Source organism: Neodiprion lecontei, chromosome 1 (genome assembly GCF_021901455.1).
Source record: "Neodiprion lecontei isolate iyNeoLeco1 chromosome 1, iyNeoLeco1.1, whole genome shotgun sequence".
Classification (NCBI taxonomy): domain Eukaryota; kingdom Metazoa; phylum Arthropoda; class Insecta; order Hymenoptera; family Diprionidae; genus Neodiprion; species Neodiprion lecontei.
In genome coordinates, this window is record NC_060260.1 from 17344573 (window position 1) to 17369931 (window position 25359).

At 41.4% G+C, this 25359-nt stretch overlaps 1 protein-coding gene across 2 annotated transcripts in view; it reads right to left on the bottom strand.

The window, feature by feature from the left end:
- LOC124295602 (arylsulfatase J) overlaps positions 1-25359 on the bottom strand; it is an 846464-nt gene that overhangs the window by 185674 nt on the left and 635431 nt on the right. The window lies entirely within an intron of this gene.

Below are 25359 nucleotides of genomic sequence, written 5' to 3' on the forward strand. Positions count from 1 at the left end.
TTACTGTGTCTCTGTGACATTTCTCTCAGCTGGTATTGTTATTGCTTCTCATTACACCAAATCGGTTGCATGTCTGACACTTGCTTTAAGTGCAAACGGCTTGTAGCCGGTGAAAAACTCAGGTGTGTAGACTGCTCAAAAAGTTTTCATCCAGGGTGTTATAGATACTATACGAGTAGTAGAAACTCTAGTCCCTGTTGTTATAAAAATCTTGGTAACAAGCCATTGAGTAGTACTCAAAATATCAGAGAGCAGTTAAATTGTATTGTTGATACACCAGTCATGTCTCAATCGGGTAGAACTCTTGACTCGATAGCAGCCCTTCTAAACAAAAATGTAGATACACTTAATGCTTTTATCAACTGTCAAAATACATTTAACTCTAATATGGCATCTAAGCTTAATGCTATCGAAAATATTGGTAAAACTGTGAGTGATCAAGGTGACAGAATAGCACAATTAGAGGCCAGCAACGTGCTACTTAATAGGGAAATTGATTCTTTACGAGATTCATTAACCAATACACCTGTCAACTCCTCTGCCCAGATCACCATTGCTGGTATACCATTCACAGTTACTGATAATCCATTAGAAGTCGTTACTAAAGTTCTGACTGTGCTTGGTGTCCCTGAACTCGCTTCTGACATACTCGACATTCGTCCAATCACCCGCAGAGCTCCTTCGAGCCAAAATCCTGAGCGGGTTAACACTAGTGAGGCATCAAAATCATTTATTGTCTTCTTTAAATCCTCACAGATCAGTAGCCATATTATAAGGAAAAAGCGTTCGCACGGCGTATTAGCGGTTAGTGATGTTTTTGCATGTGATAAGCGTGGCAATATTTTTGTCAACGAGTTTTTTCACCCAAACACTTATAATTTGTTGCGCAAAACTAAAAAGATCGCGTCTGACAGAAATTGGAAATATGTATGGTCTAGGGAGGGTCAGATCTACGCACGTAAGCAAGATGGATCTCAGCCTATTCGCATCACCTCTGAGGCTGATCTAGACAAATTAGGTTGACTAAATCGTGTACGGAACTCTCGAAAAGCAGTGAGATTGCATGATAGTGCTACGTCCTTGAAAATCTGTCAATTTAATGCAAACTCGTTATTGGGCCACATTGACTACATCAAATCATATCTTAGCGAACATTTTTATCACGTTATTTCTATATCTGAAACATGGCTCAAGCCTGAAATTTCTAATGATCTTGTTAAGATTCCGAACTATTTTATTATTCGTCATGATAGAATAGGAAAGGGATGTGGAGGTGTTGCGTGTTATATTCATGAGTCATTGAAAGCCAATCTATTAGCAGCTTCACCCTGTTTGTATTCTAATCAACCTGAGTTTCTCCTGCTTGGCATACACTATCCTAACCAGGACTCTATATTATTCACGTCCATGTACAGGCCACCCAAAAGTAAACTATTCACTGACTATATAAACACTTTCTGCGAGTTTAGTCATTCCTTCAAAAATGTCATAATTGCTGGTGATCTGAATTGTGATCTTTTGTCTAACTCTGTTGAATCTAGACATCTTAGTGAGATGGTTTCTTCTCTATCATTATACGTGGTTGAATCCCAAGCGACGCATCATACATCCACATCCGATACGCTTATTGATGTCATAATTATTGATAGTAGTGACAAAAACATTGCCTTCACAAAGTCTGAAACACCATTTATTGCAGGGCATGACCTTCTTGAACTCTCGTATGCCTTTATTACACCGCAGAATCCTGACCAAATGATAGTTTGCCGCAACTTCAAGAATTTTGACGTTAGTGCATTCAATACAACTGTGGAATTATCTCTTGTTAAGATAGTAGAGCTTGTACCCACAAATTCCTCAATCTCTGATGATATAAACGTGTTTCTTAAGGCCTTAGAAGGTATCTTACTTTTAGCTCTTGGCATTCATGCTCCTTTCAAGAATTTTATTGTACGTAAGCCTATTGCACCATGGCTCACACCAGAATTAAAATTGCGTATTAGAAAACGCAACGCCCTTTATAAACAAGCAAAAAGGGCTAATAGCCTATTAGGGTATGCAATTTATCGGAAATTCAGAGACGAGTTGACGTCTGAGTTGAAACGTGTGAAAAGTGAGTACAACTTTACTAGACTAGCCAATGTTAACAATGTTAACAAACTGTGGAAGGAGCTTGCGACCCTTGGACTAGTTAAAACATCGTCAACCTCCCCTCTTAATTTTTTCACGCCTGATCAACTGAACTCTTATTATTCCTCAATCTCTAGTTCCTTACCAGCTTGTTCTAAAGGTGAATTGCAGTCAATTAAAAGCCATGTTGATATCTCGAATCATCTGTTTCAGTTTGAGCATGTAACGGAGAATGATGTACTCCGGTTAATTATGTCCTATATCTCTAATTCTCATTCGACTGGACCTGACGGTATTTCTTCTTTCATTATTAAAAAAGCAGCTCCATTGCTGGTTCCTTTCTTACAGAAATTGTTCAATTCCTGCTTTGACAACTCGTTCTTTCCGGCGAGTTGGAAACGATCATTTATTAGACCTTTGTCAAAACAAAATACACCTTTGTCTCCTTCGGATACTCGACCAATTGCGAACTTGTGCGAACTCTCCAAAATCTATGAAAAGATTGCTCATAATCAGATCATTAAATATCTTACATACTATAATATTTTGGATTCTCGCCAATCAGGGTATCGCACAGCTCACAGTACACAGACAGCCTTGCTTCGCCTTTGCCATGACATTAGAAAGTCTGCTGATGATGGACGTGTCACTATTTTAGTTCTCTTTGACTTCAGCAAAGCCTTTGACACGATCTCTCATTCCATTCTGCTGAAAAAGCTCTGTGACATTGGTTTTTCCGAATCGTCTCTGAGCTGGGTTTACTCCTATCTCACTGGTAGAACTCAGACTGTCATAGATAAGACAAATATTTCGAACTGGCTTCCTATCACATCCGGTGTTCCACAAGGCTCTGTATTAGGACCCTTATTGTTTTCTATCTTCATCAACGACATAGGTGCTTCTCTCAAGTATTCCGACCACATAGTGTTTGCTGATGATACTCAAATCTACTTGAGCTGTCACCGGTCAGAGCTCAATGTAGGGTTAGCTAAGATACTATATGATATCAACCAGATATCTGAGTATTCGAATGAAAATAGCCTTAAATTAAATTTAGCGAAGTCTTCTGTTATGATTTGTGGTAGTGGAGCAAACGTTCAGTCCATCGATTTTAAACTATTGCCGGTCATGGCAATTAATCAGGCCTCTATACCTTATGTACTAGAGGCTCGTAATCTGGGAGTTATATTCCAAGCAAATCTTTCTTGGGCTAGTCATGTAACAACAATATCTCGCAAAGTGAATTTCACACTTCACAGATTAAAATATCACAAGAACTCGCTGTCAACTGAACTTCGCATAAAATTAGTCTCTACTCTAATTTTTCCTTTACTCGACTATTGTTGTGTTGTTTGTAATGATTTTTCAAACGAGCTTGACTTAAAACTTCAGCGATTAGTAAACAGTGCGATACGATTCATTTTTGATCTACGTGGTGATGTACATATCACCCCGTATCGATTACGGTTGAAGTGGTTGTCAGCCTCAAACAGGAGAAAGTACTTTGTAGCTATAGTTACTTATAATATTCTGCATAACCATGCCCCGTCGTACTTACGTGAACTATTTCCCTTAGATCTTGATTATACTAGTCATTCGTCACGTCTGGGCATGGCTAATACTTTTTCACATTCCGCTACATAGAACTTGCATATACCGCAACTCCTTCCATCTCACTGCTGTTTACCTATGGCATTCTCTTCCTCGTGATATTACTTCCTCGTCCTCATGTGCTGTTTTCAAGGCTAAGGTGTATGAATACTTCTTATTTAATGAGGTTTCTGCCCTAGCTAGCCCGATTAATTAACGTATCTTTATACTACCTAAGTTATAGTATTGCGTAGTGCTAGTTTATTTTGTTTTATTTTATTTCGCTTATTTGATTGTGTTTTTCATTTAATCTACTCACTTTACTTTATTGTAAGTAAAATTTATTATTTAATATTTTATATTATATTTTATTTTATTTTATTTTATTTTATTTTATTTTATTTTATTGTATATTATATTATATTTTATTTTATTTTAGTTAATTTTATTTTACTTTGATACTTGTGTATATGATGAATGTTGTATACGTAGTTTTTCTGTTGCCCCAAAGAATTCTAGGGCATAATAAAATCTCTCTCTCTCTCTCTCTCTCTCCCTCTCCCTCTCCCTCTCCCTCTCCCTCTCCCTCTCCCTCTCCCTCTCCCTCTCCCTCTCCCTCTCCCTCTCCCTCTCCCTCTCCCTCTCCCTCTCCCTCTCCCTCTCTCTCTCTCTCTCTCTCTCTCTAAACCGATCGTTTTAACCAGTTATCTTCGTTGCGAATCATGCGCTATGCGTCGATCTGTTACAACACCGCGCTCACCTCCTGGTGCACATTCTTCGATTAACTTTCCCGCTTGTTCACAATCTACGTTAACTACAATTGAACCCCAAATCCTTTGCTAAAAAATATTCTCAAGATGATTCAAGCAACAAATGCCAATATTGAGGCCACAAATGCTAACATTTCTGAATTTGGTTTACAACAAATTATATTCAACGAGGACATTGCGAATAAACTCAATAGCTTTCAAAATCTTAGTAATTTGTTGGATTCCTTCAACGAAAGAATAAACCGACTCGAAGCCAGCAACAACGATCTTCACCGAGAGGTTCATGGTATCAAAACAGCACCCTACGTTACCAAGAATCTTTCTACAACGTCTGCCGAAATAATCGTATCTGGCATCCCCTTAACTATCGATGATATACCGTGAATTAGTACTGAAAAGATTTTCACGGCTCTTGGCATACCTAATCTTGTAAGCGATATTCTAGATATACGCAGTATTATTAAAAATCACGGAGCTGCAGCTAATGCTATATCTGTTCCTGCGACCACAACAAAAACTTTCGTCGTAACTCTGAAATCGTCTCAAGTTCGAGACCACATACTCAATAAAAAAAGAATGATAAAGAATCTTACACTAAAAAATGTTTTCAACCTCGACCGCAAAGGCAACATTTTTGTTCACGAGCTTCTACCTGCTGCGATTTACAATTTATTACGTACAACTAAAAGTCGAGCCACTACAAAAGGACATAAACATGTTTGGCATCGGTTCGGAACTATCTTCGTTCTTAAAGATAATGGGCACAATCCGATCAGTACCACCTCAGAGGCCGACCTTGAAAAATTAGTTTGACTGTCACAATCCGTTCCACTATTACTTCACCACTATTCAGGTCATCGTTGCCTAAGAGTTGCTCAGTTTAATGCAAACTCCTTCGGAGCACATTTGGATTCATTCCGTCCCATAGTTATTCCAGGTAAATATCACATTATTTAAATCTCCGAAAGCTGGTTACACCCGGGTGTTTCTGATGATTTGTTAAGTATTGATGATTATTTTCTCATTCGCAACGATAGAGGGGGTTAAATGGGAGAGGGTGTTGCCTGCTATGTCCACAATTGTCTCGAAGTCAAAGTTTTAGCTTCTTCTCCCAGTTAATTCTCCAATTCCCCGGAATTTATCTTAATGGAAATTAAATGCAACAATTTGAACACGGTCCTCTTCACCAGCATTTACAGGTGACCGAAAGGACTGTTTTTTGATGATTTTTTGCACTGCTTTTCAAATGTTTCTCAAGCTTACGAGAATATTATTATAGGTGGCGATCTCAATTGTGATCTTTCTCGCAATAACTTCGAATCTAATGACCTCCGTGAACTCGCTCTTTCTCTCTCGCTTCGCATAGTAGACTCTACTCCTACGTATCATACAGCTAAGTCGGACTCTTGGCTTGATGTCTTTATTATAGATAGCATTGACAAAAAACAGTCCTTTGTTCAATCTAAGGTACCTTTTACCGATGGCCACGATTTATTAGAATTAAATTACATGTTTGATGCCGAACCGGTCAAAGGTCGAACAATCTCAAGACGTAGTTATGAGAATTTCAGCGAGTCTCTATTTCAAGACTCGTTGGTAGATAGCCGTACAAAGTTAGGATTATACTCGTCATCGAAGGATGTAAACATAATCACAGCACTTTTCTCCGGTGCTTTTCTTGATGCTCTTGACTTGCAAGCTCCGACGCGTTCATTTCTAGTGCGTGGACCACCGGCGCCATGGCTCACAAGACTTTTGAAAAGTCGAATTTCTCAGCGGAATAAATTGTATACCCATGCAAAAAGGACAAGAGCATTATTAGACTACGCTATTTTCAGGCAATACCGAGACGAGCTTACTAACGATCTTAGGCTTGCGAGAAATAACTATTACCTACAGAGGCTCTCTTCCATCACCGATCCCAATCGATTATGGAAAGAATTGTCTACTCTTGGACTCGCAAGATCCTCATTCGCTTCACCGTTGCATTTTTTTCCAAGCCACATTTTAAATATCTTTCACTCTGCCGTTTTCACCACCTTACCTCCTTATTCTATTACCAAATACGACGAAATGAAAATGAGCGTGCCGTTACCGTGTCACACATTCAATTTCTCTATCATCGAACCAGATCATATCAAGCTACTGCTCTCAAATCTTTCCTTCTCTTTGTCTCACTCTACTGGCCCTGACAGCATATCTCATTTCGCGTTACACAAAGCCTATCCTGCTACTTGCCCTGCATTGGCATTCATTTTCAATCTTTGCCTTTCATCATCTACATTTCCCACAGAATGGAAACGTTCTTATCTCTGAACACTCTCCAAAATTGAGACTCCTCTTTCACCTTCGGAAAATCGTGCTATTGCAAATCTTAGTGAATTATCTAAGAAGCTCGAGCGGCTTGTACACAAGCAAATCACAACCTGGATCGGCGAACACAATATTCTTGGCCAGAGACACAGTGGATATAGGAAACACCATGGCACTCCATCGGCTCTCGTTCGCATCTGCGAGGATATTAGACGAGGAATTGACCAAAGACAAATTACTATTCTTGTGTTATTTGATTTCAGCAAGGCCTTTGATACTGTGTTCCTCATCTCGTTCTTCTCAGTAAGCTGAAAAAAATCGGCTTCTCTGATTCTGTCTTAGACTAGATCTTCTCATACCCCTCAGGGCGCACCCAATCAGTATTAAATGACGGAAATGTATGCTTCGATTGGTTACCTACTTCTTCGGGTGTCCCTCAAGGGTCAGTCCTCGGCTCCTTATTATTTTCTTGATTTTTGAACGATATAGGAGACGTTCTTACGAACACCCAACGTATGATTTTCGCGGATGATACGCAAATCTACTTGAGCTGCCCACCGTCTGAATTGAAAGGAGGGGTTCACCGCATCACTCAAGACGTCACTGCCTTAACCACTTTCGCTAGAGTTAATGGTCTGAAATTGAACTTGTCCAAATCCAAAACCATAATTTTTGGCAGCAGTGCGTTTATTAAACAAATTGATTTCTCTTCACTGACCCCCATCTCGGTAAACGGTGTTGACATCCCGTACGTTCAAGAAGCAAAAAATCTTGGAGTGATATTACAATCAAACCTTTCATGGAGATCACATGATGTAAGTATCTCACAAAAGGTTCATTTTTCGTTATTTTAATTGAAATTTAATAAAAATTCTCTTTTTCGCGAACTTAAAGCTCGCCTAGTGGTTGCTTTAATTTTCCCTTTATTAGACCACTGCTGTTTGGTTAACGACAATTTATCAGATGAACTTAATACTAAATTGGAACGCCTTATTAACTGTGGAATACGTTTCATCTATAATCTCAGGCGTGATGAGTACATTACTTCTCTCGGACGTGAACTTGGCTGGCGTACGGTTAAATCTCGCCGCTTATACTTTCTAGGGTTAGCTTTTTATAACGTCTTGAAGCTCCAAGCTCCGTCCTACATCATCGATCTTTTCAGACAACAACCTGAAATAGTCAACGTCCTGCATTCGTTATTCCTGTTCATCGTACCTCTTGTTATCTTCTAATCCTACCTTTTCTCTTTCCGCGATATATTTTTGGGAATCGTTGCCTATCGAAATTACCACTGCAGAATCTTGGATCAGTTTTAAAGCTCGTCTCTTTGCTTATCTATTCGATCAGGACATTATATCTCCTAGTATGTAGATCATTTCTTGTCGCTTGTATAATCTCTCTATTATTAATATATTAAAAACATTGTTACCGAGCTGTACTCATCTCTCGATTTCGATTGCTGTTATATTGTAGTACCTATATGTGATTTATTTGGTCTCCAAGACCTTAGTATTAAGTAGTGATAAATCTTCAGACTTAGACATATCATGTAATTTTCACTATTTCTAATGGTATTATTGTAAAGTATAGACAATTTTTACTATTTAACTATTTGTTAAAAACTCTATCTGAAGTTACATTTGTTACTCTAATTGCCCAAGGCTTGACAAGGCATAAATAAATACATCATCATCATCAGCTCTCTCTCTCTTTCTCTCTCTCTCTCTCTGCGGTTCGACGTATGTCACGTCGACCTCTGTAAACCCGTTCAATTCACTCGAGAAGGAGGGATCAGTTTTTTGTTTTCTATGGCTCATCAGATGCCTAATTCAATAATTTATCAGTAGCCGTAATTTCTGACTCGCGAGTGCATTTTTCGGTCTGTTATCAAGTTTTTCCACTTTCATGTTTCAATCTCGCGATAAACGGTTTCGACAGTGCCGTGCGCCGATTTACTGCGCAGGCGTCTTTATTGTGTAACGATCAGCACGACACATTCAAAGGGTTTGAATTGACAATCATTTCGGGGCTCTGGGTATCTGATAGTGGCAATCAACACGGGGCGCTACGGAACTTCGGTCACTTCATGATACTGAGTTGTCGAACCACTGATGTAAAATGAATGATAAGAATAAAGGAGAATACATTTGTGCAAAAGACAAGCAGGTGTTGAAAATAATTCCATGTGTGTGTGAAAACTGTGACAAGGCATATCACCCAGCCTGTGTCAAATATCACAAAGCAAAGAACGAAAAGGGCGAAATGGTGGATTGCGAAAACAACTTTGTGACCGTCCAAATAAAACAGAAAAAAAAAGAGACAACAATTCCAATGGAATGCGACGGGACTCATACGGGGTCAAACAGCGATGATGGCACATGCGGGCAGACCGAGCAGAAGAAACAAGACGGCAACCGAAACAAGAGAACGAGACGAGAGGTGGGGCTTGAAGACTCATGGATAGACAGCAGCGACGCCGGTGACGAGGAGGTACTAAGGCGGCTAATTCTAAACGCAATTAGGGCCGAGGTACGTCCACTATCGAATAAAATTGACGAGCTGCAAAGCGAAATTGTTATCTTGAAACAAACTGTAAATAAATTAACAAATGAAAATGTAAAATTGCAAAATATTAATGATAACGTTCAAGATAATAGTAATGGTGTTGCGTCGTATGCTAATGTCGTTCAAAATAAAAGGAAAGACGTAGTGATTGTTGTAAAGCCTGTAAAGGTCGACACTGCTGCCCAAGACGGTGTCAAAAAAAACGAGAATTTGAACAACGTGAAAGGTAATATTAATGTTAAAGATCTTGGAGTCGGAGTCAAAAATATTAAAGAGAAAAAGAACGGAACGGTCGTTGTCACATTTAAAAATGTTAATGACAAAGAACAGTTACAAAAGGATTTTGAAGAAAAAATCGGAGAAGAGTTTAAAGTTGAAGCTCCTAAAGCTCAAAAGAAATTTGTTAAAATTCTTTACATTGAGGGCGAAGAACCGACGTTGGAAAATGAACAATTAATCAATGACATTGTCAAACAAAATAAATTGAACGAGTACTGCCAGAAAGTAGAGATGAAAATTGTCAAGCGAATTGGCTATACCAAGAAAGACGCGTTCAGCGTAATTGTTGAGGTAAATCCCGAGTTGCAAAAAGTTTTATTATTTTTTGAAAAAGTTTCCATTGGATGGAAACAGTGCAAAGTGATTGAGCACATTAACGTAATTCGTTGTTTTAAATGTTGCGGGTTTAAACATTACGCGAATGATTGTAGGAGAGAGGTCACTTGTGGCAAATGTAAAGGTGCACACAGCAGCAAAACATGCCAATCAACTGCGTTAAAATGCACTAATTGTGCGCATAAAAATATGATAAAGAATAATGACAGTATTTATGATGACAAGCACAATGCTTTTGACAAAAGTTGTCCTATTTATATTAGAATTGCTGAGAGCTATAAGAAAAGAGCAGAAGAGAGTAATTAGCAATTACAGCCACATGGATTGTTACTACATCTCAATGCACAGAGTTATTTAGCACATAAAGACGAAATCGAACAATTAATGATTGACAAGAAACCTCTAATTGTTTGCTTAACAGAAGCCAGAATAACTGACGATATAAATGACTCAGAATTAATTATGGATAATTATAATTTTATAAGAGTAAACTCAGGAGTTAAATTTACGGGCGGCATTCTTGATTACTTTAGAAATGACTCGCAATTTAAAATAATTAATAATAAAAACAATTTCTCTAACACGTGGAACTTAACGTTTTCTGTTCAATTATTGAATGAGATAACTATTTCAGTAGTGTATCACTCACCAAGTACGAGTGATGCACTCTTTATGGATATTTTACAAGAAATTATAAATGATTTTACTGAAAATAAACAATTTATCTTACTGGGAGATCTGAATATTGACATTAGTAAAAATAGTTACTATTCAACTAAGCTTCAATCAATAATGGGGAAATGGGACTAGAGAACTATGTCCCTACGTTTACACGCGTTACTAACAATTCACAAACAATGATTGATTTAGCCTTTTCAAATGAATTTTTAAATTGTGACGTTTGGGATTCCCCAAAAATAAGTGACCATGACATCTTAAGTATTAAATTACCCAAAAATCAACATAATTTAAGTAAACAAAGCTATTTCATTGGCAGAAATTTTAAAAAACTTGATAATGTTAAACTTGTAAAAATTTTAAATGAGATGACTAATAGGATAGATGAATCTAATGACAACAATGTAAACAGTATGGTCAATAATATGATCGGATCAATTGAACAGACGTTAAACAAAGTTGTTCCATTGACTAAACTTAATGTAATTAATAAGTGGAAGAGTAAAGAATGGTTCGACGACGAAATAAAAGCTTTAAAACATAAGAAAAATGAATTATATAAAAGTGCCAAAGAAACTACTCATGAAACTGATTGGAAGAAATTTAAAAAAATTAGAAATGAAGTAACTAAATTAATTAAGCAAAAAAAAGAGAGTATAATGATACGGTAATTGATAAAAACAAAAAAGATGGTAAAAAGTTGTGGAAACATTTAAAACAAATTGTAAGTAAAAAATCAAAAAGTAGCTTAAGTAAAATAAAATTCAATGATAAAATCTGTAATAAGGATGAAGATATTGCTGATAATTTTAATAAATTTTTTATCAACAGTATAAATGAAATTAACCATGCAATATTAAATTCCAATCAAAATAATAATAATAATAACTGTGATAATGTACCAACTAATGATAGTAATAATGATAGATGGTCTAACTTTAGTAAAGTTACGATAAAAGAATTGACAGAAAGTATAAATAAACTGGAAAACAAAGCGTGTACCGAAGACGGAATAAATGCGGAAATAATTGAAACAGCGTGGACTTATATTGAAGATCAATTTGTTAATCTAGTAAATGTTTCATTGCAAATGGGTGAATTTCCATCTGATTGGAAAAATTCACTAATTACACCTATTAAAAAAGTACAAAATACAATAAATGCGAGTGAATTCAGACCAATAAATGTACTTCCGACCTTTGAGAAAATACTAGAGACTGTAGTTCATAAGCAATTAGTTAAATATTTAGATGATAATAATATTCTAGTGCCAGAGCAATCTTGCTTCCGCGAAAGTCATTCCTGCGAAACTGCCTTTTAAAATGTATTAAACGAATGGAAAATTAACTGTGATAATTTATTAAAAACTGGCGTTGCGTTTCTGGACTTTTAGAGAGCGTTTGAAACAATTGACAGAAATATATTAATAAAAAAATTAAAAAAATGCGGTATTAAAAATAATGTGCTGAAATGGTTCAAAAGTTACTTGACTGAGCGCACTTAGCAAGTAATGTTTAACAATGTGATCTCCACAAAGAGAAAGATGAAATATGGTGTTCCACAAGGCTCAATATTTGGCCCACTTCTCTTTTTGATTTATATTAATGATTTAAAAGGAGAATTAAAATATTATAAATGTAAAATGTTTGCGGACGACACAATAATATATTATAGTAGCTCTGATTCCATTGACATTGAAAAGAAGATTAACTATGATTTAAATAAGGTATCTATTTGGCTAAACAGAAACATGATAAGTTTAAATGTTGCTAAAACTAAATTCATGTTGGTAAAAGGAGTGCGAACTTCTAGTTACAATTTTAAATGTAATATAAAAATTTAAAATAACTTAATTGAAAATGTAGATGAAATTAAATACCTTGGTATAATTATTGACAAGCATTTAAACTTTAAAGAACACGTAAAGTATACAATTAAAAAAATTGCTAAAAAAGTAAATTTTTTGTTCCGAATTGGAGACTCTTTGTCGCCGCTAACGAGGACTATTATTTATAAAAGTCTGATTGCCCCGCACTTTGACTATTGTTCTACGATTTTCTTAAGCATTGGCGAAACTGAACTTGATTCATTGCAAAAAGTGCAAAATCGAGCGATGCGAGCGATAATTAGATGTAGTAAATTTACACCGATCAAACAAATGTTAAATGCATTAAATTTCTTTAATGTTAAACAGCGAGTTACTTTAAATACGCTTATATTTGTGCATAAAATTAAATTAACGAAACACATACTTATAACACACGACAGCGAAATAATATACACATCACAAAGCGTAATCAAACAACATCACAAAACACACTAATATATAGCGGGTTTAAAATTTATAATGACTTACCAAACGGTATAAAATCAATTCACAATGTGAACACATTTAGACGTAAAGCGAAAGAATATATCAAAGAGATGTATGTATGAGAAAGTTGTGTGAACAATGAACCGTTATGTGACTATTAAGACGAGGTCTGATTGGGTTTTTCTTGGGTTTCCCTAATCCGTGCAGATATGCAAGCGGTACCTTAATGCCGGAACCTAAAATAAGTCTCCCAAGTGACAGTCATATTTGTACCTCTGTAAAATGTACCGTTGAAGTAGCCATGGGCTAAATAAACGATATCAATCAAAAAATTTCTCTCTCTCTGTCGAGCTGAGTGGGAGTGTCTCTTCCGTACTCTCGTCTTTTTCTCTTTTTGTGATGGATCTTGCCTTTGTTCTGGTGATAATTTGTGCTGATGGGCTTCCTCTTGCCATCCGGCACATACGGAATATTCGAGTAGGTGTTTCTCTGTGATATATCTCGTGATAATCGCACATTTTCTTCATTTCAATTTGTTTACCATTTCTCCTCTACCTGTCGTTACTTGCTTTGTTCTCTCTTCCTTCATGCATGCGCTCTCGTACTTATGACTATACCCATAATGTACTCGGCTGTGCTGGCGGTGATCCGCGGGCTGCGGGGCGGGCGCTGCTCAGCGCGTGGTGAAAGATGTCACGATCCGGCCTCACCCCGCCGCTGTCGCTGTTGCTCGAATCTCCTCGGAATTCGTCGTCGCTAGACGCGAGTAAGAGGGCACGCGAGCTATCGCTCTCGTCGGCGGATACCAACTCTATGCTCGCGAAGTTACTTGCCTATGATACGGAAACAGTGAAATTTATTTGCATTTTAAAGGAATCTGTCGACAAGAAAACTGCATTGCAAGATGCTTTTCTGTTTTATCAAACTGCATTTAATATGGTTGTTTCGGCAAGGTATCGAATAGTTAAATGTGTGTCTCGCGACACTCAAAATCGTCCTCGCACATGTACGCACACTCGCGTGCAATGTTTACTTGCCGTCTCTGCGTCAAATCTCGCCGCTTGCCCGTGTCGCGACTCAAAACCCATCAGCTGTATCTCATGTATTGTCTACTATCTCGAAATCATGTATGTGTATAATCTATGTGTTCTCTCGCTCTGTAAAATCCTCACTCTCTGTAACGTTCTCTTGCGATACGGTCTGTATCGCCGCATCAAAACCAATAAAAATTCTCGGTTACTGTTAATCATCATCTCTCTACATCTCTACATCATTTCGTTTCATTCACACTCGTTCTCATCACTAATTCGCGGATCCCACGTCGATGATCCATATCTTTTTGCCATCTCTCTAAACATTTTTTGGTCCTTTAAGCCGGATCAGTCGCGAATCGAATCGGATCATTCGCAAATCGAGTCGAATCTTTCGAATCGTTGCGATTTACGGGAAAACGAATTAGCCAGTGAGTGAAACGGAACTATCGCGTGTGCATCAAGTTGCGAAAGTTCACGTAACCAAAGTGAACAATATCGTTATCGGTGAAAACCATCATCAAAATCAGTCGCGTCCGTTAAATTCAAACGTGCGGTGTCCTCTGTAGTGACCGTGACTAAGATCTGAGCGTCAACAACACCGATCTCTCGAAGTGTGTATCGCGACGCCCTATTATCACTGTGTGCGTATCTCGTTCGTGAAAACTCTGTTCGTCGCGTGAGTTACACTTTCTCGTTTGTCAAAATGACGATCGACGAATACATTGAACGTCAAACCGATCTCTTCAGGCGCATCTGTCGCACTCTCGAAAACTTGCGCAAGCTCGGTGAAGCAAAAACAACCCTCGGGCAAGTGCAATCGCGATTAGATGCTTTAAATTCAAATTGGCTGAAGTTCCAAGACATGCACGAGACAGTTGATCAAATTAGAATCGCAGCAAAAGGTGATCAACTCGACGCTATAAAAAGACTTTCGTATTTCGCGAAAGACTATTACGGACAGTGCGAAGAGCAATACTTAAACGCGAAGGGAGAGATGCTCGATCTACTCGGAACTCTCAAGACTCTATCGGCACCGATCGTGCCAACAGCCGTAGCCCCCCAACTCACAACTTGGAGGAGCCTCAAAATGGCTACCACGCATCGAATTGCCTACGTTCTCGGGCAATTACTCAGACTGGAAGTCTTTCCACGACCTCTTCACATCAATCGTTCGCGCAAATTCGCAACTCTCGGAAGTGGAAAAACTGCACTACCTAAAAACAAGTCTTACCGATGAACCGTCACAACTCATTAAAAACATCGCTTTTACCGCTGAAAACTTCCCTCGAGCCTGGGAAACTCTCGTATCGCGGTACGAAAACAAGAGACTTTTGACGGATTCTCATCTCGCGGCACTTTTCGCGATTCCTCGTGTCACGAAAAAGTCGTCATCAGAACTGAAGAGCTTGCACAGCAACAGTTGCGAAGCTCTTGGCGCACTCGAACTTCTCGATAGTCCCGAGAAATTAGGGGATCACATCATCGTACACATGACGATTCGCAAGCTCGACCCAGCATCTCTCGAAGAGTGGGAGAAGAGTGTTAGCGAGAAACTCGAGCCCCCCTACGTTTGCGGAACTCAAGGCGTTTCTAATCGGTCGCATCCACACCCTCGAAGCCGTGGAGCAAGCTCATGCTCATAATCAAATCGCGACGTCGAAACCGCACTCATCGCAAGGAAGGTCAAATCTTCAGACGACAAGGTCACATACAGCGCAATCAAAGGAACAGTCGTGTGCTTGTTGCAAAGGCAACCACTACATCGCGTTCTGTTCGACCTTTCGCGACAAATCTCTGGATCAAAGAAGGGAAGTGGTTTCTGCGAAAAAGCTTTGCTTCAATTGTCTCGGTCCACATCAGCAGAAGGACTGTCGATCCAACAAAACGTGTCGCGTGTGCAACGGTCGACATCATTCCTTGCTGCATCGAAACTCTTCCTCAATCTCGACAGCTGCTAACAGCGGCACATCTCAAGGACAGGCTGCAGTAGCGCAACCTGCAGTGCAAAACGCACCGATCTCGAATAGCGCCTCTCAGGTGAGCAACCACTCAGCTCAGCCTACAATGATCAAGCGCTCTCCAGTTCTTCTCGCCACAGTGCAATTGATCGCCTCGAATCCGGAGACTGGAGAAAGAATCATCGCTCGCGCTCTACTCGATCAAGGATCCAAAAGTTCATTCGTCACGGAGTCGCTAGCGCAACAATTGCGACTACGTCGGTCAAGCAATGATACCGATCATTGGCGTCGGAGCTCATCAATCGGCAGTGACTCGCGGCATCGCGACATTGCAACTCCAATCTCGTGCTCACACCTCGTTCTCATGTCAGGTGGAGGCACTCGTGCTTCCACAACTCACATCGTATCTACCCTCATTTCGACTTCTCGTCGAAGACTGGCCTCATCTACGAGGACTCAACCTCGCGGATCCAAGCTTTGCACATCCCAGTCAAATCGACGTAATTCTCGGAGCTGACATCTACAGCAACATCATTGGTCAAGGAGTTCGAAGAGGAGCACCAGGAACACCAATCGCGCAAGAAACTCAGTTCGGTTGGGTCCTCTCCGGCTGCGTTTCAGCGGAAGCAGCAAGCCCCTCGTATAGCGCAGTCCAAGGCTTCCAATGCTCCCTCGATCACGAACTGCTCGATCTCGTGCAGCAGTCTTGGAAGCAGGAAGAAGTGTCGAAACTTTTGGCACCAACTTCCGAAGAAGAGCGTTGTGAGCAACACTTTCGCGAAACGGTTTCTCGAACTGCGTCCGGTCGTTACGTAGTTCGGCTGTCACTCAAAGACAATTCGGTAGAGCTCGGCAACTCGCGGAATCCCGCGCATCAAATGCTCCTTCGTTTGGAGAAACGGTTCGGTAGCGACGCGAAACTCAAGGAGGCTTACTCGAGCTTCCTTCGTGAATATCGTGAACTCGGGCACATGCGTCGCGCTATCAATACACCTGAAGACAATTCCCGCGTGTTTTATCTTCCCCATCACGGTGTAGTTCGCGACAGCAGTTCAACAACAAAGTTGCGTGTCGTGTTCAACGGGTCTCAAAGAACCAACCTCGGACTCTCAATGAGAATCTTCTCGTCGGTCCAAAAGTGCAAACCGACCTCGCGGACGTTCTCTTACGCTGGCGACAATATCCAGTCGCGTTCTCATCAGACATCGTCAAGATGTACCGACAAATTTTGGTCCACAATGATGACCAAGATTTTCAGCGAATCCTCTGGAGGGAAGAACCAGAGCTACCGATTGAAGAATATCAACTGACTACGGTAACGTATGGTCTTGCAAGCACTCCGTATCTCGCGATCCGTGTTCTTCATCAACTTGTTCAGGACGAAGGTAAGCAGTACCCCTTTGCGAGCCACGTCATTCTCGAGAACACGTACGTCGACGACATCCTCTCAGGAGCAGAGGACGTTGATCAAGGTCGCGAGAAAATCAACGAACTCAATCAATTGCTCAAGTCGGGCGGCTTTGAACTTCAAAAGTGGACTTCAAGCCACCCAGAAACGCTCGTTTACATTTCTCGAAACCATCAAGAGATCGCGATGCATCTGAATCTCGATCAAAGTCCATTCTTTCGGGCTCTCGGTCTTGCGTGGAGACCAGACATCGACGCGTTCGCGTTCTCTCCGCAAATTCATCAAACTCGGGACAATTTCACGAAACGAAAAGTTCTCTCACAAACCGCGCAGCTCTTTGATCTTCTCGGATGGCTCTCGCCGATCACGATCAGAGCCAAAATCTTTATGCAGGAATTGTGGGCACTCGGTTTCGAGTGGGACGAGCCGCTCTCAGCTTCATTGTCCTCGCGATGGATCGAGTTTCTACAAGATCTTCAAGGCATCTCAGCTATCACCATCCCACGATGGATCGGGTCAAGTTCAACATCTCTCGGGATAGAGATCCACGGTTTCGCGGACGCCTCTCAAAGTGCATTAGGCGCAGTGATCTACGCGCGAACGTATATCAACACTCACGAAGTGCGCGTTTCACTAGTGTGCGCGAAAACTAAAGTAGCGCCGCTAAAGAAGGTGACAATTCCTCGTCTCGAACTCTGTGCTGCGAATCTTCTCGTCCGGTTGATGTGTCATGTGGAAAAGACTCTTAATTTCGGAAACACCCCGGTTTATCTGTGGACAGATTCCACAGTCGCGCTCGCGTGGATCAAAAGCCACCCATCGCGGTGGAAGGAATTCGTTCGTAATCGCGTAACGGAAACCCGAGAGTTCGCGCGCGCTCGTTGGAATCACATCTCGGGTTTTGAAAACCCCGCTGATCTTGCGTCTCGTGGCGCATCTCCGGAGCAACTTCAAAAATCAGAACTTTGGACCTTCGGACCATCCTGGCTCTCGAAGCCTTCTGTCAATTGGCGATCCTTATCTCCGCGACCGGAAGAAAACATTCATCTCGAGGAAAGAAAAGGGCTGTCGACGCACATCGCAACAGCTAAGCCGCTACAAATCTGGGATCTCGTCGATCGCTACTCAAAACTATCGACTCTCCTCAAAGTCACATCATTGTGTAAACGCGCAGCAAATCGGTTCCTCGCGAAGACGACATCGAATCGCGTAAACACGTCTATCACTGTCGGACCGATCTCTACTCTCGAATTGAGCAACGCCCAACTGTTTTGGACCAAGGTGACCCAGCAGGCGTACTTTGCAGAAGAAATTCGCCAAATCGAGACAAGCTCAAGTCTCACTCGAAGTCATCCACTATCACGACTCACGCCGTTCATCGATTCGAACGGATTTCTCAGAGTCGGTGGTCGACTAAATCACTCATTGCTTTCGTGTGACGAAAAGCACCCGTTCATCTTGCCTCGCGAATCATCGTTCTCCACATTGATCATCGATCATCATCATCGGTTGACGCTCCACAGAGGTCCGCAACTCACTCTCGCTACAATCCGACAGCGGTACTGGATCCTGGGAGGAAGAGTACCGATCCGCATGTTCATACATCGTTGCGTTCCTTGTGCGCGTCATCGCGCCACCCTCAGCAGCCAACAGATGGGCCAACTCCCTCAGTCTCGAGTCACGCAATCAAGGCCGTTTCTTCACTCTGGCGTTGACTACGCTGGTCCATTCTCGATTCGAGCCTCCCGCGGAAGAGGAGCGAAATCATGCAAGGGATACATCGTTATCTTCATCTGCTTCACGACCTCGGCTGTGCATCTCGAGCTAGTTTCGGACTACACGACGGAGGCATTCATCGCGGCGTACAAACGCTTCACATCTCGACGAGGAATTTGTGCCTCAATCGCAAGCGATTGTGGAACGAATCTCGTCGGCGCAGACTCAGAACTTTGCCGTCTTCTCGCTGCATCGTCAAAGGAGTTCGCAGAAATCGCAAACACCATCGCATCACACGGAACCCAGTGGCGGTTCAATCCTCCCTCCGCGCCTCATTTCGGTGGAAAATGGGAAGCCAGAGTGAAATCAGTCAAATTTCATCTCAAACGAGTCTTCGGAGAAGCTACTCAAACGTTCGAGCAATTCGCGACGTTCCTCACGCAAGTAGAAGCCACGCTTAATTCTCGACCTCTTTGCGCTATCTCGGACGATCCACGGGATCCAAGTGCCTTGACTCCAGGACACTTTCTCGTCGGCTCAGCATTGAACACAATTCCTGAGCCGTCACTCATCGAGGTGCCAGTTCAATGGCTATCGCATTGGCAACACTCGCGTCAAATGCTGGAGCATTTTTGGAAACGGTGGAGTACGGAGTATCTTCAGTCCTTCCAAAACCTCTCGAAATGGCAGACTCATCACGGGAACATCAAAATCGGATCCATAGTTCTCGTAAAAAACGAAAATCTACCTCCATCTGTGTGGCCCCTCGCGAAAGTGATCGAAGTGCATCCGGGAACCGACGGTCTCGTTCGCGTTGTGACCGTTAAAACGAAATCCTCTGTGTTAAAACGTCCAATCGTAAAATTGTGTGTGCTTCCAGTGTCCTCTTAAGACAATTATTGACTCTAAGAATAAATAACGCACGGCGGGCGGCATAATCTAATTTCGCGATCGTTACCGATAGCGAAGCGGGCGGTATGTTTCGGCAAGGTATCGAATAGTTAAATGTGTGTCTCGCGACACTCAAAATCGTCCTCGCACATGTACGCACACTCGCGTGCAATGTTTACTTGCCGTCTCTGCGTCAAATCTCGCCGCTTGCCCGTGTCGCGACTCAAAACCCATCAGCTGTATCTCATGTATTGTCTACTATCTCGAAATCATGTATGTGTATAATCTATGTGTTCTCTCGCTCTGTAAAATCCTCACTCTCTGTAACGTTCTCTTGCGATACGGTCTGTATCGCCGCATCAAAACCAATAAAAATTCTCGGTTACTGTTAATCATCATCTCTCTACATCTCTACATCATTTCGTTTCATTCACACTCGTTCTCATCACTAATTCGCGGATCCCACGTCGATGATCCATATCTTTTTGCCATCTCTCTAAACAATGGTATTTGCAGCTTATTCTTCTCTAGTGGGAGAGGTATTAGCAAAAGATAGATGCGCAGAGGCAGTCACTTCAGCTCAAAACGAGATAACTCGTACGTGCATTTCTAGTATAAGAGAGGCTTTCAAATCCCCCGTCAATACGACAATAATCTCGCAAATAACCGAAGCCTGTTCTGTCGGAGTCAAAGAAGCAATTGCGACCTCGCTGAAGCCCTCTGCATCCACGTCGTATGCAAGCATTGCATCGCATTCCAAGAAAGTGTATGTCCCCCACGGACCTACTATTTCTGGAGACAAGTTGGTGAGCTTTTTGATTACACCGAAAGACAATGTAGCTGCAAAATTCCCGTCCTCAAAACGCACGAGGGAAGTCTTCATAAAAAATCTCGACCCGGCCGAAATAGGAATGAAAGTAGATCAAGCCATCGGAGCCAAAAACAACGGAATTCGCATCGACGCTAAAGTCGCGGACCTAGTAAAAATTCGATTTCTCTCCTCTCTGCAAAAACTCGGTCTCGAAGTTGGTGAAATCACAAAACTCAATCCGCGCCTCATTATACATTGGGTGCCAGCTGACCTCACTCCGGAGGAGATTCAGTCCGACATCGTCAGGATGAATCTGGCGGAAGTCGAAGCGGGGAATCCTGAGGTGAAAATAGTGTACATGTCGCGCGAAAAACGGAATTCGCGGGCGTGCGTTATAGAAGTCTCAGCAGAAATTAGGGCGATTCTGAGAAGTGAACAAAAAATTTATGTCCGTTATGCCTCGTGTCGTTTTGATGACCACGTTAGAGTACTGCAGTGCTATGCCTGTCTTTCGGCCATCCTGCTAAGGACTGCATCGAGAGCGTGCACTGCGCATACTACTCGGGTAACCATGGAACTGCGAGGTGCATAAATCGTGCAGAGGAACCGCTCTGTTATAACTGCAAAGCAGTCTTCACCGATGAAGACTGCCAACATAATGCCCTTGACGGAAAACGTTGCCCCATTCTGTGTAAACGTATTGCCGATAAAGCGCGTAATACCGATTATGGAGAATAATTCGCAGAACTGTCTTCTGATATGCTATGTAACCTGTCAGTCCTTAAAATGCCATCTAGACGAGTTTCGCCATTATTTAACGGAAATTTTCACCACATCATACGCATGTCTGAAACCTGGCTTACTCTTCAGGTATCTGATGACTATGTGAATCTGCAAAACTATTGCCTATTGCGATGCGATCAATCTGACGCATGTACGTGCATTCCTGCTTGCAAGCACGTGTTTTGATTGACTCAGGAGGAAACTGCGATATAAAACCGGAGTATATACTTGCTGAGATAACGATACCTAATCACTCTAAAATACTAGTCTGTGTTGTATATCGACCATCGAATATCGGCCATCTAACAGAATTCGAGGACTTATACCTTCAGCACAGTACACTGTATCAACACGCAGTAGTACTTGGCGACTTTAACTCAGATCTTAATACCATCTCGCACGATAGCAAGCACCTTCTTAATTTTGTAGAAATGTCTAATTTATACTTAGTCCCGTATGGGCCTACACATCATGTTCGCGATGCGTCTACTCTGCTCGACCTCTGCATGGTCGATGATGAAAACATGCTTGTGGTTTATGGACAAGTTGCAGTACCATTTCTCTCAGTACACGACCTTATTTATATTAAGTACAATCCGAAAGTTGATAGGCTCCCTCCGCGTGAGTCTCATGTCGCGATTTAAGATCTTTCAATAGTGCTGCTTTCCCAACACAGCTTAGCAGTATGACTGGGGTATTTTTTACGATACAAACAATCTAGAACATAAACTGTCTATACTCAACACCTGTCTTACATATTGGCTGGACATATATGCTCCAATAACCAAGGTGAAAGCCAAAAGGGCACCTGCGCCTTGGCTAACTGTTGAGATCAAAACGTTAATGAGGGCGAGGGATAGGGCGAGAAGAGAATGGCGAAGGAGAAGCACTTTGGACGCACATAACAGATTCAAGCTTCTCAGAAACTCTGTGCAAGCCACGATTGGAACAGTCAAAGCTACGTACTGCAACCGAATTTTCTCGGCCTTCACAAGTGCCGCCTCTACCTGGAACGAATTACGGTGTCTGGGACTTATTAAATCTCGAGATAGTGCTAAACCCTTAGCTACCTCCGTTACCTGCCTTAACAAGCATTTCGCATCTGCTAGCATCGATCCGACTTACAAACAGCCGTCGGTTTATTACCTGGGAGAGCGCGAGTATAGAGACGATAAGTTCTATTTTCTTAACATAAGTTACGACATCCTCGACAAGGCTATTTATCACTCAAAACCATCAGCCATCGGAGTTGACGAACTCTCCACTAAGATGATTCGACTTGCTCTTCCCTGCATTCGGCCCATGATCCACCATCTTTTCTCTATCTCGGTCATGTCAGGAATTTTTTCCACCATGTGGAAGTGCGCCTTCGTTTGCCTGCTTCCTAAGGTAAAATTCCCGACCACTTCAAATGAATACCGTCCCATCTCTATTCTCTGTGCTCTTTCAAAGTGCCTGCAAAAGATAGTGGCCGATCCGATTATGAACCACCTTCATATGCATGCCTTGCTAGACCCTTGCCAATCGGCATATCGCGCTGGCCATAATACGCAGTCAGCTCTCTTGCGCGTGCTCAAAGATCATCGTAAGGCTGGGGACTCACGTAAAGTCACTATTTTGATACTTTTTGACTTTTCTGAGGCATTTGATCGTGTCCGGCATGAGAAACTCTTCGAAAAACTTCGCGCGCTTAATTTCTCGCAGTCTACGCTGCACTGGATCTGCTTGTATCTAACAGGGAGACTACAATCCACACAAGATAGTCATACTGAGGCACAATCTGAGTGGTTAAACATCAGGAATGGGGTTCCACAGGGCTCAGTACTCAGTCCTCTTCTATTTTTAATGTATCTACATGGGTTTAACAACGTACTTAGAAATTGTAGTTACAATTTTTATGCTGACGATCTGCGAGTCTATTTACATTGCAAGCCTGATGACCTTATGGAGGGTATCAGGGCTGTCAATGAAGATATTAAAGCCATCTTCATCTGGGCTGCCGATTTGGGCCTTCTTCTAAACAGCGAAAAGTCTAAATCCATTGTGATTGGCACACGCCGTTTTATTGCCAGCATTAAGTTCGACGACCTTCCTCCGGTGATGGCTGGCAATGTGAAGGTCCCATTCTCTAACGATGTTACTTGTTTGGGTACAACCATCAGTAGACCTCTATCTTGGAATTCCAACACAACGAAGATTGCAAAAAAAATAAATGGCATCATCTATCAGCTTGAGCAATGCAGTTGTCTGCTCCCTCCAAAGTTGAGAGCGCAACTAGTCTCCGCGCTTGTATTTCCTCACTTAGATTACTGTTGTCTAATATATCTTGATATAACGAACGAACAAGACCTTGCCCTTGGTCGCCCTCTAAATGCATGCATTCGCTTCACGTTGGATATTAGGCGCGATGCTCACATCTCTGCATATTACCGGCAACTCAATTCGCTCAGAACTAAAGGTAGAAGGTTGTACTTCCTAGGGTGCGTAACGTATCAAGTACTTAACAACCGCATTCCAAAGTTCCTATACGACAGACTTGCGCTCCAAAACGGGAACGCACATAGGAGTTCGCGATGACCCAGAGACTGGCTGCAGCCACTATCATGTAGGACGGAACTCTACAAAAATTCTTTCGCAGGAGCAGCACCTTCGTTCTGGAATAATTTGCCAGCATCGGTACGACAAGCTGCTACAATGGAAACTTTCAGAAAACGACGTTCTGCGCACTTATTGACGATTGAATAACGCTGTAACTTGAAGATAGTTAATTTTACTAATGTAAAGCGTGCTTCTACTCGCCTCTACGCCATCGCTGGTGGACCGAGTAGCTTGTCGGTGGATGTGAAGCGAGGATCACGCTATTTTTCTTTGTTTATTTCTTATTCATTTTTGAATTTGTAAAGCACTACGTGTTGTATTTTTATTTACTTTTTATTTTATTTGAATTTTTATTTTAATTATGCTTATACTGTTATATCTTTTTATTTATTTTTATACTACTATTGTTAACCTCAAAGCTATATGTAATGCGCTTGAGGGGATATAGTGCCAGGGCGCACAATAAATACCGCTTTCTCTCTCTCTCTCTCTCTCTCTCGCTCGTACGTGAGACGTGCGAAAGTTCTTCGCCAAATTCAAAGAACTGCCCCACCACCTTACACCCGCTCCAGTTTCGTTAAAGAATTATCTCTAAGTTTTTGTTGGAATAACGTTCGCGAATTTTCATCAATGTGTGAGTCATGTTTTCCGCCCATAAAAGAGACTGCAGGAGCGTAGAACAATCATTCTATAACATGTCTTGTTACTACAAACATAGATTCCGAAAAATGTTTGAAATTAATTAAAATCATGGATACTCCGTTCAAGGTTTTAAATGAGAAATATTCATCGACAGAGATTCAAAAGTGGACTGGATTTGGAACCAAAATACCAGCCTTTTGAATAAAATTTTACGAAAAGATGCCTCAACGAACGGACAGAAGACACGAATTGCGACCACAATTGGTATCTTCAAATCGTTGACAGTTGAACGTGAACAGTTTGAAAAAGAGAGTGACAGATTGCAAAGCCGACAAAGAAGCAATCAAGTACGGTAGGATGATTTGGAGACAGCTTTCGAGATCCGCATTGAAACGGGATCCGTAATCAATCTGCGGCATAAGGATTTCTGCAGGTTCTTGGAAGATGCTAAACACCTCGTTGTTGCAAGACTAAAGAAGATGCTACACATGCTGGGAGTTTATAAGCGGACTATATCTTGTCCTGTGAATTCAGTATAAC